General features: G+C 37.4%; 1 long non-coding RNA gene across 2 annotated transcripts in view; it reads left to right on the forward strand.

Annotated features, from left to right (window-relative positions):
* LOC143887457 (uncharacterized) overlaps nt 1-15,419 on the forward strand; it is a 97,477-nt gene extending 82,058 nt beyond the window's left edge. Inside the window, exon 4 of one of the 2 annotated variants that reach the window (XR_013254188.1) lies at nt 15,177-15,419. This is a non-coding gene — a long non-coding RNA (uncharacterized LOC143887457). Of the gene's footprint in view, nt 1-2,600; nt 2,995-15,176 lie in introns of those variants that run through there. The other variant, XR_013254189.1, reaches the window with a different exon arrangement.
* Nucleotides 15,420-16,202: the final 783 nt, after the last annotated feature.

Here is a 16,202-nt window from a genome sequence, read left to right on the forward strand (position 1 = left end):
ACGAAAATGTATAAGGATTTGAAAGGAAATTTATGGTAGACTAATATGAAGAGGGAAATAGCTCATCATGTATCTCAGTGCCTAACATGTCAGGTGATTAAGGCAAAACATTAGAGACCACCCGGAACGTTGCAACCACTTCTCATCCCAGAATGGAAGTGGAAGGAGATTATGATGGACTTTGTGTCGGCTCTACCTCGTACTCCCTCAGGCAATGACTCCGCGTGGGTAATTGTGGATAGATTAACAAAGACAACTCATTTCATACCTATTAGAACAGGCTTGGCACCTGAAAGGTTGCCCCAATTGTATGTTGATCAGATAGTTAAGTATCATAGTGTGCCTAAAGTCATTGTATCTGATAGGGACACCCGCTCTGTATCTCAGTTTTGGAATAGTTTGCATTCAGCAATGGGATCTTCCCTTAAATTCAGTACTGCTTTTCATCCTCAGACAGATGGACAATTTGAAAGAACTATTCAGATTTTAGAAGATATGCTCAGGGCTTGTGTTATGGATTGGAAAGGATCTTGGGATGATCATCTTCCCTTGATTGAATTTTGTAAACCCAAGGGTGCAACCTGATGAACACATTATGTGTGAATGGTAGTGGTAGGATGCATGCATATTTTATGTTTTAAGCGGTGCTACTAAGGTATTTTTGTTGTTTTTGTTGTTTCACGATTTTTATTGGAATTATGAAAGAAATTGAGCTTAACATATGAAAATAGTGAAGAAATGACCAATTGCCATGAGAATCCAAAGTTCCAAGATGTCTTAGTTGGCCGAATTGGCATGATGCTTTAGTAGGATCAAATTGATAATGCCACACCCCCTTATTTTGCTTTGAAAGATGAAATTTCAAGGATGGATGATGAAAAACAAGTGAAGAGAAAGGATCTTAATTCCAATGGTTGAGATTGAAATGATCAAGAGAGGAGATGAGAATTATTAGTTGTTTATGTGCATTACAAAGGGTAGATTTGCCATTTGCGAAAGTATATGGCATGGTTGCAATTCATTCGAAAGATAGGGACAGTTTGGTCCTTTTATGCACATATTTCTCAACTTGGAAACTTTCCATTATTTTTCTACCATTTATAAAGTTGCTTGACAAAATAATTAGAAGGTTTTAGACAAACCTTTGGGAAGGAAAAAAAAAAGGAAAGCAACCTATGTGTTTTTTTAGAAGAGATATAGAAAGCCCATTCATGCCTTAATCTTGTCTTTTCATTTGTTTCCTAAGATTAGCTTTTTAATTTCCACCTTACATCTTTTTCAATCACTTAATTTAGCAACCCTTCTCAACTAAAATCTATATATCAATCTCTCTTGAACTCTCTCCCATCTTCTTGAATTTTTAGTCTCGTCTCGTCTCGTCGCGTCTTCAGCAGTTTTTTTAATTTTTTTTTAAAACTTCAACGGACCATAACTTCTTCGTTTTAGCTCCGATTCGCGCGTGGTCGGATCCGTTGGACTCGTATCGACGAGAGGAATCCGATAAAGGCTTGAAGGAGGATAATGATTCAACTATTGAAGGAGAAAAAGAATAAGTTTTTCTTATTTTGCTCTTTATTTTAAATTATAATTTGATATATTTTTGCTTTCAATTTCAATTAAAGAAGAGTTCTATTTGTTTTCTTTTTCCTTCTCAAGTTCTTATTGGCAATTCTCTTCTTTCTACTTTTTATTTTTGTTTCTTTGACTTTCTTCATGAGTAACTAAATCCTATATACTTAGGGTTTAGATGAAACCATGGGGAGGGAGAAAGGTTTTTCATTAAATTTAATGGTATGAAATTAATGGTTTATAATTGTTGCATACCAATCATTCATGCCATTGGCTTTCCCCTTTCGTATGAGTGATTGTTATGAACATTATAAATATTTATATAGCCTTTAAAATTGGAGTGTGTCTTTGATAAATTACTCATGAGCAATGACATCCATTGATCTTATTTCCCATAGACTAATTATCAAATATACAATTCAATACACAAAAATTATTTGAATTAATTAATCTAATCCAAGCCCATGGTGGATTCTAACCCTAAGTACTCTTTTATATTGAATTAAGGTTTTTACACTATTCCAAATTACTTTTGCAAATTTTCAATTAACTTAGGCCCTTAGAATTTTGGTTATCTAATTAAATTAGATAAGTAGTTAAAAAAGATAATTAGAATTTTGGTACACTTTACCTATATTAAGATTTTAAATCAAAAAGATCTTAGTTAAATTTGATTCTTAGATTGATTAGAATATACGCTTATATAGAGTATCGCTCCGAGGTCAAATCCACGGAAATCCTGAGTCCATTCCAGGCAACATTATATCATAGCTAGTATTCTAATCGGTACAAGAATAGGATTGACAACTAGATTTGTCTTCCCTGAGTTCGACCCGTATTTACACGATCCGTGCACTTGCGGTTATTTAATATCTCAATCAAGTTTTTGGCGCCGTTGCCGTGGAAGAGAGTTGCATTAGAATCTTAATTATTCGAAGTGTTAGATTAGTAGTTATTTTTAGTTTAGTTATATTTTTTGTTTCTTGCCTATCCATCTCTCTTACTTGGTTTTCTTGTGTTTATGACCGTAGGTTGGGTGCGGAACTCGGCCAATCGACTAGAAAGAGCAAATCGGTTAGAGACGGCGGAAGACATCGAACCAAATCCAAATCAAGTAGTCATGGCGGAAGAACAAGAGCCGCCAAAGAGTTTACGCTATCGCTTCTATCAGGCCCGAACCGCGCAACCTTCTTGCATTAGATTGCTGATTGCACAGGGCAATAATTTTGAGCTAAAATCGCAATATATCTCTTTGCTTCCTCATTTTCATGGCATCCCTTCGGAGGATGCTTCTTTATTTTTGCGTGAGTTTGAAGATGTATGTGGTTTGATTAAGTTGCAACAACTTACGGTTTGATTAAGTTGCAACAACTTACCGATGATGCGGTAAAGTTGCGGTTTATTATGTTTTCACTCAAGGATGGAGCCAAAATGTGGCTCTATGGCTTACCAACGAACTCCATCACCACTTGGGAGGAGTTCGCCGTCGCTTTCCTAAAAAAGTTTTTTCCATTACATAAAACTAATAAGCTTAGGAACGATATCTTACAATTCAAACAAAAGCCATTAGAGTCATTTTCTAAGTTTATGGAGAGGTTCAAAGACCTACTCCGAGAGTGTCCTCACCATGGAATTGATTTGTGGCACTTATGCCAAATTGTTTATGAGGGCACAAATTACCAAACAAAGCAACTTCTTGAATCCATGTGTCCTAACGGTTTTACATCTTTCACGGATGAGGCCGCAGCATGGAACTTCTTACTTGATTTGGCGAAAAAAATGAGAGAGTGGGAATCCACTCAAGACGGTGAGAGAGCCACTTCAAGTAAGGGATTTCTAATAGAGGATGCCGTGGCAAAAGAGGCCCATCTTGATAGCCTTATCAAAAGACTAGAAGCGATAGTTGTCAAATGACCTTCACAAGTTAATCAAATTGCACATAGTGTTCCTATGTGTAGTTGGTGTCAAGCCACGGACGATGTCATGGAAGAGTGCCCAACTCTTCCTAAATTTGGTAATTCTAATGAGAATGTAAGTGCTTTGTACTCTAATAATCCTTATTCTAGCACATATAATCCGGGATGGAGAAATCATCCCAACTTTTCATGGAGTCAAAGTGGGCCATCTAACTTCCAAGGCCAAGGCCAATTCGGCCAACCTAGGCCCACCTTCCCTCCAATTTTTGTTCGGCCATCCCCTTCCCCTCCTACTTTTCAAAACCCCATGATTTAATGTTTCAAATCAGCAACCGCCGGGTTTTCAAAAACAAGGAGAGTCGGAACACATAGCTTCCTTAAAAAAATATATAGAACTTCTCACTAGCACTTTCATGACAAGCCAACACAACATGGAGAAGTAAATCTCCTAACTTGCCATGGCGTTGCATGAGAGGGAAAAGGAGAAGATGCCAAGTCAACCCGTTCCTAATCCAAGGAACGTGAATATGAATGTGAATCAACAGGTACCGCCAAATCAGTTGAATGCCATTCAACCAATTTTGCCGCCGCAAGAGCCCTCCAACGAATGTAATGCCGTATATGCTTTAAGGAGTGGTAGAGATTACCACAAGGAGGAGGTCAGATCTGAACCTTCTATAGATATACAAGATACATCCAAAGAGGTAAGAAAAGACTCCCCTCCAACAGGCTCGATTGCGGAATCCAAACAGGTAAGTGAAGAGCAGGTTGTTTCTCCACCTGAAAATGAGTATGTGCCTAAAGCTCCTTTTCCAAGGAGACTTGCTAATAATAAGAAGGTGGATGCCATGGATAAAATTTTAAATGTGTTTAAACAAGTGCAAATTAACATTCCTTTATTAGATGTGATTTCTCAAGTTCCTACTTATGCCAAAGTGTTGAAAGATTTGTGCACACAAAAGCCCACAACTAATGTGCCCAAGAAAGCTTTCTTGGCCGCAAATATAAGTTCCATCTTGTCTCAACAAATGGTGGCTAAGTATAAGGATCCAGGATGTCCTACTATTTCTTGCACTATTGGTAACACAAATATTGAACATGCTCTTTTGGATTTGGGTGCAAGTGTAAATCTCTTGCCTTTTTCTGTATTTAAGCAACTAGGATTAGGAGACCTTAAACCAACCACCATCACTCTTCAATTGGCGGATAGATCAATTAAAACATCCAAAGGAATGGTTGAGGATGTGTTAGTTAAAGTAGGTGATTTTTTATTTCCCGTAGATTTTGTTGTGTTAGATACCGAGCCTGTTGCTAATATGAAGGAACAAATTCCTATCATCCTTGGTAGACCGTTCCTTGCCACTAGCAACGCTCTAATTAATTGTAGAAATGGATTAATGAAATTATCTTTTGGAAACACATCGGTTGATTTTAATGTCTTTAGATTGGGTAAGCAACCAAATTTTCATGAAGAAATCAATATGTTCCTGATGATATTGTTTCTAACTTTGCAATTGATTTTGATGCAAGATTCCAAGAATGCTTGGATGCAATAGGAGATGATGGAGGAGATGACTTCTTTTCTAAAGCTTTTGCCATTCAAAATGTGGAGCCCGTTGGACCACTCGCAACATCTCTCCCAAAGACATCAATCGAAGAAGCATCACAGTTGGAGTTGAAGCCCTTGCCTTCTCATTTACGTTATGCATTTTTGGGTGATAATTGTACTTTGCCTGTAATAATTGCTACGGACCTAACCTCCCCTCAAGAGGAGGAACTCATTAAATTGCTAAAAGATAACAAGGAAGCCATATGTTGGACAATGGCCGACATCAAAGGAATTAGCCTCACATCCATCTCGTTGAGGGTACCAAACCTTCAAGGGAACATCAAAGAAGGGCTAATCCTGTGATGAAGGAAGCCATCCAAAAAGTGATTTTAAAATGGTTAGATAATGGGATCATTTATCCCATCTCGGATAGCCAATGGGTGAGTCCTATCCAAGTAGTGCCTAAGAAGTCGGGAGTCACGGTTATACAATCCGCCACCAATGAGCTTATTCCAACTCGCATTCAAACGGGGTGGCGGGTTTGTATTGACTACCGAAAGCTTAATGCCGCTACTTGGAATGATCACTTTCCTTTGCCTTTTATTGATCAAATGTTAGAAAGGTTAGCAGGTCATGAGTATTATTGCTTTCTTGATGGATATTCCGGTTACAACCAAATTCCCATAGCTCCTGAAGATCAAGAGAAAACGACATTCACATGCCCCTTTGGAACGTTTGCTTATAGACGTATGCCTTTTGGGTTATGCAATGCACCGGCAACTTTCCAAAGATGTATGATGAGTATCTTTTCTGACATGGTGGAGACCTTCTTAGAGGTTTTTATGGATGATTTTTCTATTCATGGCTCCACCTATGCCGAATGTTTACATTACTTAAAATTGGTCTTAGAAAGGAGTAGAGAAAAGAACCTTGTCCTCAATTGGGAAAAGTGTCATTTTATGGTAAAAGAGGGCATCGTTCTAGGACATGTGATTTCAAAAGAAGGTATTAAGGTTGATAAAGCTAAGGTGGATCTCATTGTCCATCTTCCACCGCCTAAAAGCATGAAGGATATTCGATCATTTTTGGGCCATGCGGGTTTTTACCGGCGTTTTATAAAAGATTTTTCTAAAAATGCTAGGCCTCTAACCAACTTGTTAGCAAAAGATCAAAAATTTTAGTTTTCCAAAGAATGCTTCGATTCTTTTTAGTGTTTGAAAAATGAGCTAATTACGGCTCCCATCATTCAAGCACCTAATTGGACCGAACCGTTTGAAATTATGTGTGATGCTTCCGACTTTGCAATAGGAGCCGTGTTGGGTCAAAGATTCAATAAATTACCGCATGTAATCTATTATGCAAGTAGAACTCTCAATGATGCACAACTCAACTACACCACTACTGAGAAAGAATTTCTAGCGGTTGTGTTTGCATTAGAGAAGTTTCGGTCCTACTTGATTGGATCGCATGTGATAATTTATACCGACTATTCGGCAATCAAGTATCTTGTTGGAAAGAAGGATGCTAAAGCTCGCCTCATTAGGTGGGTTTTACTTCTTCAAGAGTTTGATTTGGAGATTAGAGATAAAAAGGGTACGAAAAACTTGGTTGCCGATCACCTGTCTAGACTTCCTAATGCAAAGAATGACGAATGTCCAATTAATGAAAACTTCCCTGATGAGCAATTGTTTGCTACTTTTAGTGAGCCATGGTATGCAGATATTGTGAATTACTTGGTTACAGGTGCTACACCGGATCATTGGTCCAACCAAGACAAATACCGGTTTCACTCACAGGTAAAGTATTTCTTTTGGGATGACCCCTATTTGTTCAAAACTTGTTCGGATCAAATTATCCGACGATGTGTGCCCGATCATGAACACCAATCGATTCTATCTTTTTGCCATGATCAAGCCTGTGGTGGCCACTTTAGTGTAAAGAAAACCGCGCACAAAGTTTTACAATGTGGTTTCTATTGGCCAAGTATTTTTAGGGATGCTTTTGATTTTTGTAAGGCATGTAGATCTTGTCAATCGTTAGGAAGAGTTACAAAGCGAAATATGATGCCCCTCAACCCGATCTTAGTGGTAGAAATTTTCGATGTGTGGGGTATTGATTTTATGGGACCATTTTCCAACTCTTTTGGAAACTTGTATATTTTGTTAGGTGTAGATTATGTGTCAAAATGGATTGAAGCCATTGCTTGCAAATCCAATGACCACAAGGTGGTGGTGAAGTTTCTTGAAGAAAATATTTTTTTGCGCTTCGGTACACCTCGTGCCATCATTAGTGATAGGGGTAAGCACTTTTGTAATAGACAGTTTGAAGCTCTTATGAAGAAATATGGTATTACTCATAAGTTGGCCACCCCTTATCATCCTCAAACGAGTGGCCAAGTGGAGGTTTCAAATAGGCAAATTAAGCAAAATTTGGAAAAGACAGTGAATCCAAACCGCAAAGATTGGTCCATTAGATTAGTGGATGCCTTGTGGGCTCATAGGACGACATTCAAGACTGATCTTGGTCAGTCTCCTTACCGCCTTGTGTATGGCAAAGCTTGTCACCTCCCGGTTGAATTGGAACATAAAGCTTTTTGGGCTATTAAGAAACTAAACTTTGATTTGTCTTCTGCAGGTGTTCAAAGGCGATTACAACTTTCTGAATTGGAGGAGTTGCGCAATGAAGCGTACGAGAATGCAAAGATTTATAAAGAGAAGACAAAAGCTTTTCATGACAAACATATTTTGAGAAAATCATTTCAAGCGGGCGAAAAAGTACTTCTTTACAATTCACGATTGCATATCTTTCCAGGTAAGTTAAGATCCCGTTGGGATGGACCATATGTGGTTAATAAAGTTTTCTCCCATGGTGCGGTCGAGGTTCTAAATCCAAGCAATTGTGAGATTTTTAAAGTTAATGGTCAAAGATTAAAGCCATTTATTGAGTTGTCAAAGCCGGATATGGAAGAGGTCATGGATCTCCATGAACCTTCTTATTCGAGTCCTGCCTAAACAGATACGGTACGTACCCTCTTTTCTATTTTTAGTCCTCATATTTTTGTTTCTATTTTTGCATGCATTGAGGACAATGCATAATTCAAGTATGAGGGGGTAGCTTTTAGAAACTTTCATTTTCTAGTCTTTTCTATAAGTTGAAGTTAGAAATTTTCTTGTCGTTTTGTTTTAGGTAATTTTTCAAATTAGAAAGAACTTTGTATTCTTAAAAAAAAAGTTGTTTTCCTATTTTAAGAAAGAAAGTTAGTGAATATTTTAATTTTGGAATTTGAAAAATTAGAAAGAATACTTTCCTTAGTTTTATTTTCTTTTGGAATCTTTCTTTTAAAAGGATTTAAATAAGAAATAGAAATAGAAACTTGCTTTTTATATGGTATGGATAAAAAGGAAAGAAAGGTTGAAACAAAAGAAAGAAAGAATTATTTTTAGAAAGTTTGTTTCTTGATTATAGTTTTGATTTGTAGCCTTTTTGACTTGAGCTATTAAGTCTTAAGGGTTTTTATGCCTAGTTCCTTAAAGCCAAACTGGCTTGAGAGCAACTGACTAAAAACTCCATTCATGGGTCAATTAGAAAGCTTAATAAATTAAAGCATGCACATAATCAAAGGTAAAACTTCAACTCATATGCATCAATGTCTATGATATATGCAAATCAAAGATTAGTCGGACACTGCTTAGTAGCCTGGGTGTCTGGTGTATGCCCTGCATGTCATTCACGCCAAAAACAGTAGATGATTACAAAAAGTGAGTTCTATTCTTAGAAAGTATGGGAAAAGTGAAAAGTATGGTGGGCCATATAAATTTGCAAATTTTCTACGAAGTTTCCGAATCAAATTTCTTTTATGGTATGATTACACTAGAAGTAAATTTAAGGGAGAAGAGTAGGACAAATTCAAAAGAGGATTCCTTACTTAAAATATTTTTCTAATTTTTCCAACTTAGGATAGGATGTAAGGTTCAAGTATGGGGGTATTCTTGTTCTTCTATTTTGAGTAATTTATCAAAGAAAAAGGATTAGAAATTTTTGGCTTTATTCTATAGTGAAATTTGGAAAGAAAAGTTTATTTTTAGAATTTTGTGTGTACATTCACTGCAAACACTCACGAGACAAAACTCGTCCACCAGGGTAACCTAAGGGTTTAAAGGCTTGTTGCACATGCTAAGTGCAATCGTGATTCCTACGAAAATGAGTTAGGATTTTGTTTTTATTGTTTCGATTTTGTTATTTTTTCTTGTTTGCTTGAGGACAAGCAAAGCTCAAGTATGGGGGAATTTGATGAACACATTTATGTGTGAATGGTAGTGGTAGGATGCATTCATATTTTATGTTTTAAGCGGTGCTACTAAGGTATTTTTGTTGTTTTTGTTATTTCAGGATTTTTATTGGAATTATGAAGGAAATTGAGCTTAACATATGAAAATAGTGAAGAAATGACCAATTGCCATGAGAATCCAAAGTTCCAATATGTCTTAGTTGGCCGAATTGGCATGATGCTTTAGTAGGATCAAATTGATAATGCCACACCCCCTTATTTTGCTTTGAAAGATGAAATTTCAAGGATGGATGATGAAAAACAAGTGAAGAGAAATGATCTTAATTCCAATGGTTGAGATTGAAATGATCAAGAGATGATAAGGGAATTATTAGTTGTTTATGTGCATTACAAAGGAAGGGTAGATTTGCCATTTGTGAAAGTATATGGCATGGTTGCAATTCATTCGAAAGATAGGGACAATTTGGTCCTTTCATGCACATATTCCTCAACTTGAAAACTTTTCATTATTTTTCTACCATTTATAAAGTTGCTTGACAAAATAATTAGAAGGTTTTAGACAAACCTTTGGAAAGAAAAAAAATAGGAAAGCAACCTATGTGTTTTTTTAGAAGAGATATAGAAAGCCCATTCAAGCCTTAATCTTGTCATTTTATTTGTTTCCTAAGATTAGCTTTTTAATCTCCACCTTACATCTTTTTCAATCACTTAATTTAGCAACCATTCTCATCCAAAATCTATATATCAATTTCTCTTGAACTCTCTCCCATCTTCTTGAATTTTTAGTCTCGTCTCGTCTCGTCGCGTCTTCAGCAGTTTTTTTTATTTTTTTTAAAAACTTCAACGGACCATAACTTCTTCGTTTTAGCTCCGATTCGCGCGTGGTCGGATCCGTTGGACTCGTATCGACGAGAGGAATCCGATAAAGGCTTGAAGGAGGACAATGGTTCAACCATTGAAGGAGAAAAAGAATAAGTTTTTCTTATTTTGCTCTTTATTTTAAATTACAATTTGATGTATTTTTACTTTCAATTTCAATTAAAGAAGAGTTCTATTTGTTTTTTTTTCCTTCTCAAATTCTTAATGACAATTCTCTTCTTTCTACTTTTTATTTTTAGTTCTTTGACTTTCTTCATGAGTAACTAAATCCTATATATTTAGGGTTTAGATGAAACCATGGGGAAGGAGAAAGGTTTTTCATTAAATTTAATGGTATGGAATTAATGGTTTATAATTGTTGCATACCAATCATTCATGCCATTGGCTTTCCCCTTTCGTATGAGCGATTGTTATGAACATTATAAATATTTATATAGCCTTTAAAATTGGAGTATGTCTTTGATAAATTACTCATGGGCAATGACATCCATTGATCTTATTTCCCATAGACTAATTATCAAATATACAATTCAATACACAAAAATTATTTGAATTAATTAATCTAATCCAAGCCCATGGTGGATTCTAACCCTAAGTACTCTTTTATATTGAATTAAGGTTTTTACAATATTCCAAATTACTTTTGCAATTTTTCAATTAACTTAGGCCCTTAGAATTTTGGTTATCTAATTAAATTAGATAAGTAGTTAAAAAGATCATTAGAATTTTGGTACACTTTGCCTAAATTAAGATTTTAAATAAAAAAGATCTTAGTTAAATTTGATTCTTAGATGGATTAGAAAATACGCTTATATATAGTGTTGGCTCCGAGGTCAAATCCACGGAAATCCTGAGTCCATTCCAGGCAACATTATATCATAGCTAGCATTCTAATCGGTACAAGAATAGGATTGACAACTAGATTTCTCTTCCCCGAGTTCGACCCGTATTTACACGATCCGTGCACTTGCGGTTATTTAATATCTCAATCACAACCCATTCATATTTTGATGATCAACAACCCAAATTGATGGTAGATTACTAATGGTTGCTCTAGTGTTGTGATCAAGACAGAAATCATTGAAGTCATCACTAGAAGCAAAGAGAAGAAGGGCTCAACTTAGAGCAAGGCAAGCCTTGGTGATCATCCTACAAGCATTGAAGACTCAAAGAAACCACATGCACAAAAGCAAGATAGAAGACTATTCCAAGTGAAAATCTCATGCAAGTGCCTAGAAGACAAAGACTCAAGAACACACAAGAAGACTCAAGGTTTATGTAGTGTGAAATAGAGTCCTCTTAACATGGAGTCATTTGCATGGATTTATGTTTTCAAAATCCTTTAAAACATATTTTGACAAACTTATAAAAGTATTTGAAAACATAGGACAAAAGCCCAAAGACCTTAGCCCATTGTCCCATAATTTTAAATTGTAAAACTAAATTTCAAAGTAGGGCCGGTCGACCGGGGTCCCACGGTCGACCTAGGCGACCTAGGCCATACCAGTCAACCGCAGATATGCTCCTGGATTTATTGGAGCAATCTAAAAAGGTCTTTCCGGTCGACCGCCACTATCTCGGTCGACCGCGGATAGGTTTTGAATATAAATAAATAAAACAAACAGGAAGCCCTCGGCGGGCGACTGCGGACACCCTGATCGACCGCGGCGGTTCGAAATTCAAAATTAAAAATGAGCGCCCGATAAGGGCAGGCGACCGCTGTAGCTCGGTCGACCGCCCCGGTCTGGCAAAAGAGCTGTTTGGGCTTGCGCAGTTTACTTTTTCTTGGTCAAATATTTACAGTATTGCCCCCAAATGGTCATAAAAGCACTTGGGCTATTTAAACATCATTCAAGACCTTCCAAAGAACCTTTTGAACAATCATTTTCCAATCCCTAGAGCTTGTACTCTCAAAATCAAAAGGATTCTTCTTCAACCTCTTGAAAGCATTTAACCTTACATTTACTCCTAGTCAAGAGGACTCCATAGGACTTTGATTTGCAATCATTTGGAGTTGTTGTGAGCTTGAGAGATTTGTAGTTGCCTATTTAGAGGCTTGTGAGCTTGATCTTTCCTTTTCTTTCTTGTATTTACAAAGAGGAGTTGATTCCTTTGAGGCGGTGCGCGAAGAAGGTTGATTCCTTGGAGGCGGTGTTTGCAAAGACGGTTTGTTCCCTTGGAGGCAGATTTTGTTGTAAAGGCCCAGAGATTCAGTTTGCGGAATCTCAATATAGTGAAGGAAAATCCCAAGGAAAAGACCAAGTACTTGGGTAGTGGAATAGGTCCGTTTGTGACCGAACCACTATAAAAATCTCCGTGTGGTCTCTTTACTCTTCTCCTCCTCTCCTTGGTGTTTGGTAATTTCTTTCCGTAACTTGAAATTTTATCTTGAACAAGGGTTAGCATAATCTAGGTTTAAATCTCACACTCCTTGTAGTTATTTAGAAGAGATTTTTAAATAACCCAATTCACTGCCCTCTTAGGTTGCCCTTTGGGATTTTAAATTTTCTTACAATAACAGTTATCAGGCCAGTATTCAGATGGCACATTTTGAGGCCCTCTATGGGAGGAGATGTAGATCACCTATAGGTTGGGATGATGTAGGTGAAAGAAGACTCTTAGGCCCGGATTTGGTTTAGCAAGCTGTGGACAAACTCCAATTGATTAGAGAGTATCTTCGTACGGCACAAAGCCGACAGAAGAGCTATGCAGATGTTAGACGAAGAGAATTAGAATTTCATATCGGAGATAAGGTGCTTTTGAAAGTATCACCCACGAAGGGAGTGATGCGGTTTGGGGTTAGAGGAAAACATAGCCCAAGATTTGCGGACCTTACGAAATATTAGAAAAGATTGGAAAAGTGGCCTATCGACTGGCCTTACCTCCATCATTGTCTGGAGTGCACAATGTGTTTCATGTGTCTATGTTACGAAAGTACATAGAGGATCTGAACCATGTGATTGAATTAGAACCTCTGAATCTGAGAGAAGATCTGTTATTTGAAGAACATCCTATCCGTATTGTGGATCGTAAGGACCAGGTTCTTAGGCGAAGGACTATTCTGTATGTGAAAGTTCAGTGGCAGAATCGCTCAGAACGTGAAGCCACCTGGGAGTTGGAAGAGAAAATGAAATCAAAATATCTGTTTCTATTTGAGAACTCAGGTACGTGAATAGTAAATTTCGAGGACAAATTTTTTGTAAGGTGGGTAGGATGTAAATACCCAAAAATACCCCCTTTAAAATTTTTGCCCCCCTTGAATACAAGGGGCGTTTTTGTCCATTTGTATTTGATTAAGATTAGGGCTTCCTAATAAAGCCTATAAATACATCACTTTGTGGCTTAAACAAATCCTAAACATTTTGTTCAGCCCTAGAGACAGAAATCAGAGAAAGAGAAGAAGAAGACCAAGGAGATTGCTATTTCAAAGTCGAAGCCGCGAACCAAAGTAAGATTTATGAACTATGAAAGATTTGAATAATTAGAAACCCTAAAACAAGGGTTTGATAAGAGAAATAAACAAGAATTGTGATTAGTATGTGTTAGAAATAAGAAATCTTTGGATTGATCTTGAGTTCTTGGACCTAATATTATTCTATGGTTCCAATGAACTCAAAGTCGATTGGTAAGAATCTGAATTCAGAAATTTGAGTTTTGGAGATTCTAATAAGAATCTTTAGAGAGTTTTCTTAAATCGTATGTTTGAATTCAGAGCGTGAAGTTGGGTTTAATGGATTCCTCTCGTCGATACGAGTCTATCGGATCCGACCCCGCGCAATTTGGAATCCGAATAAAAAAGATATGATGAGTCAAAGTTTGTGAAAATCGGGTAAAACCAGTTTTACCGGGGGCAGTCGACTGGCTCGTCCAAAAACTGTGTTTTACACCAAAACAGTAGTTGAAGTGCAGTCGACTGGTCGGATCAGTCGACTGGAACCCCAGTAGTTGATGGGCAGTCGACCGGTGCCCCAAAACTGCTTTTTGAGATCAAAATAGTAGTGAAGGACCAATTGACTGGAATGCCTTTGATGTTCAAAAATTTGTCTAAATATGAGAATAAGTTTTGAATTCTGGATTTTGATTCTTTGGCTTTTAGGTTACCTTTTTGGGCCCTTATATGTTATATATGTTCTGTTCAGATTAGGGTATTGAATCGTAATCAGAAGTTAAGGGAATCAAACATCTTCGAGGTACGTAATAACGTACGACTTTAGGTATAATAAACCCCTTTCCCTTTTCAATCAGTATTGACTTTGGAAACTTGTATCGACACCTTTGAACTTCTGAATTAGCTTTGAGTCTAGTATGCCATCTATTTCATCTACTGTTACTCTGAAATAACTGTTATGAACTCTGAACTTTCGAAATAACTACTCTGAACTCTGAACCTCTGAAACTATCAATTTGAACTTTGAATTATTGGAACCATTAGAATAATTAGAACTATTTGAATATGAACCTCTGAACCTACTTTAGGACACCTTCTAAACACTTCAGTGGAGGCTTGGGTTATTTTTAGACCCTGCCATATGGGGGTAAAACAATTGGCAACTCTGGACCCACCGTGGGGGTAGTACACTGGAACTTCTCGCCCGTCAGTGGGAAAAAATGTTGGCCCTGTCGACTTGTATCTAAACTACGAGGAATTAGTTCCATCACCGTGGACTGTCGGTGTATAAGCAATAACATGTCTTCTGAACCATGCTGATGACTCCGAAGTGTATTTGAATTATGAAAACCTTTGACTTTGATCTGAACTTAGGCATTGAATTGCTTTATTGCACCTTGAATTCAGAACCTTATATGACATGCACTACATCTACTTTGTGCCTACTGTTCAGTTGAGACTTTAGTATTCAGTTCTGACGTTGTTATTTGACCCTATTGAGCCTTGTTATGATTAGACTGTACTTAGAGTAGTGATTTATTATGTACTGAGCTTTTCAGTTGACTGTGGTTATATAATATTTTTCAGGTCTTGACCCTCGTGAGGCTAATGAGGAACAAGACGCTTAGTTTTGAGATTGGACTTTGACTCAGAGATTTGTTTAGTTGTTTTCAGTTTATTAGGAAGTGAGTACTTTGAATAAGATGTAAAGACTTTAATATTTTATTTTGCTTTGTCTTTGGGGAGAGATGAGATTTGATTTGACTTTGATGGGTCCGCATTAATTGAACTTTGGTATTTTAGTTATGGAATGATAGGTTGTTTCTGTTACTTGCTTTGTAGCCTTCTACATTTGTGAGACTTGTGCTGCAGGTATACGCCGCTATCATGTCCTACGCTCAGGGTGGGGGTTTGGAGCGTGACACTTAGCTTCCCAATCCCCAGACCTCCGTGTCTTTTGGATTTGGTCAACTTTTCCCAATTGATTAGATGCTTCAACTTCTTTGACTAACCATCTCCGTCCCATAAGAAGTTCCGTTGTAGTCTTTCAATTGTCAATGCGGCCTTCACTGGGATTTTGGAGAGAGACATGAACTAAACCGGCATGTTTGAGAGTGCCGCTTTTATTAGTGTTATTCTTCCCCCAAGAGAAATGTACTTTTTCTTCCACCTTACTAACTTCCTTTCTATTCTTTCCACCACCGGATCCCATTGAGCAGCCGATGGTATTCCAAAACCTAATTAAAGGTAAACCCAAGTAGGACACAGGGAAGGTCCCAGCGCTGCAACCAATTATCCTTGCCAGCATTTGAACCTCTCGCTGATCCATGTTCATTCCCAAGAGCATACTTTTGCTGAAATTAATTTTAAGGCCAAATGTAACCTCAAACCAATTAAATATCTTCATGATGTTAGGGATGGCTTGAGAGTTTTCTTGCAAGAACACTAGCGTGTCGTCCGCAAATTGCAGGTGTGTTATTTCTTCACCAGAAGGCCCAACTTGCAGCCCACGAATCAAACCCGATCTATTTGCCATCATCATCATCTGACTGAGGGCCTCCACCACCACTATGAATAGGTGAGGAGCTAAAGGGTCCCCCTGACGAATACCCC

The sequence above is a fragment of the Tasmannia lanceolata genome, unplaced genomic scaffold (assembly GCF_043159265.1).
Source record: "Tasmannia lanceolata isolate RefF3 unplaced genomic scaffold, GAP_Taslan_0.1 ptg000012l, whole genome shotgun sequence".
Classification (NCBI taxonomy): domain Eukaryota; kingdom Viridiplantae; phylum Streptophyta; class Magnoliopsida; order Canellales; family Winteraceae; genus Tasmannia; species Tasmannia lanceolata.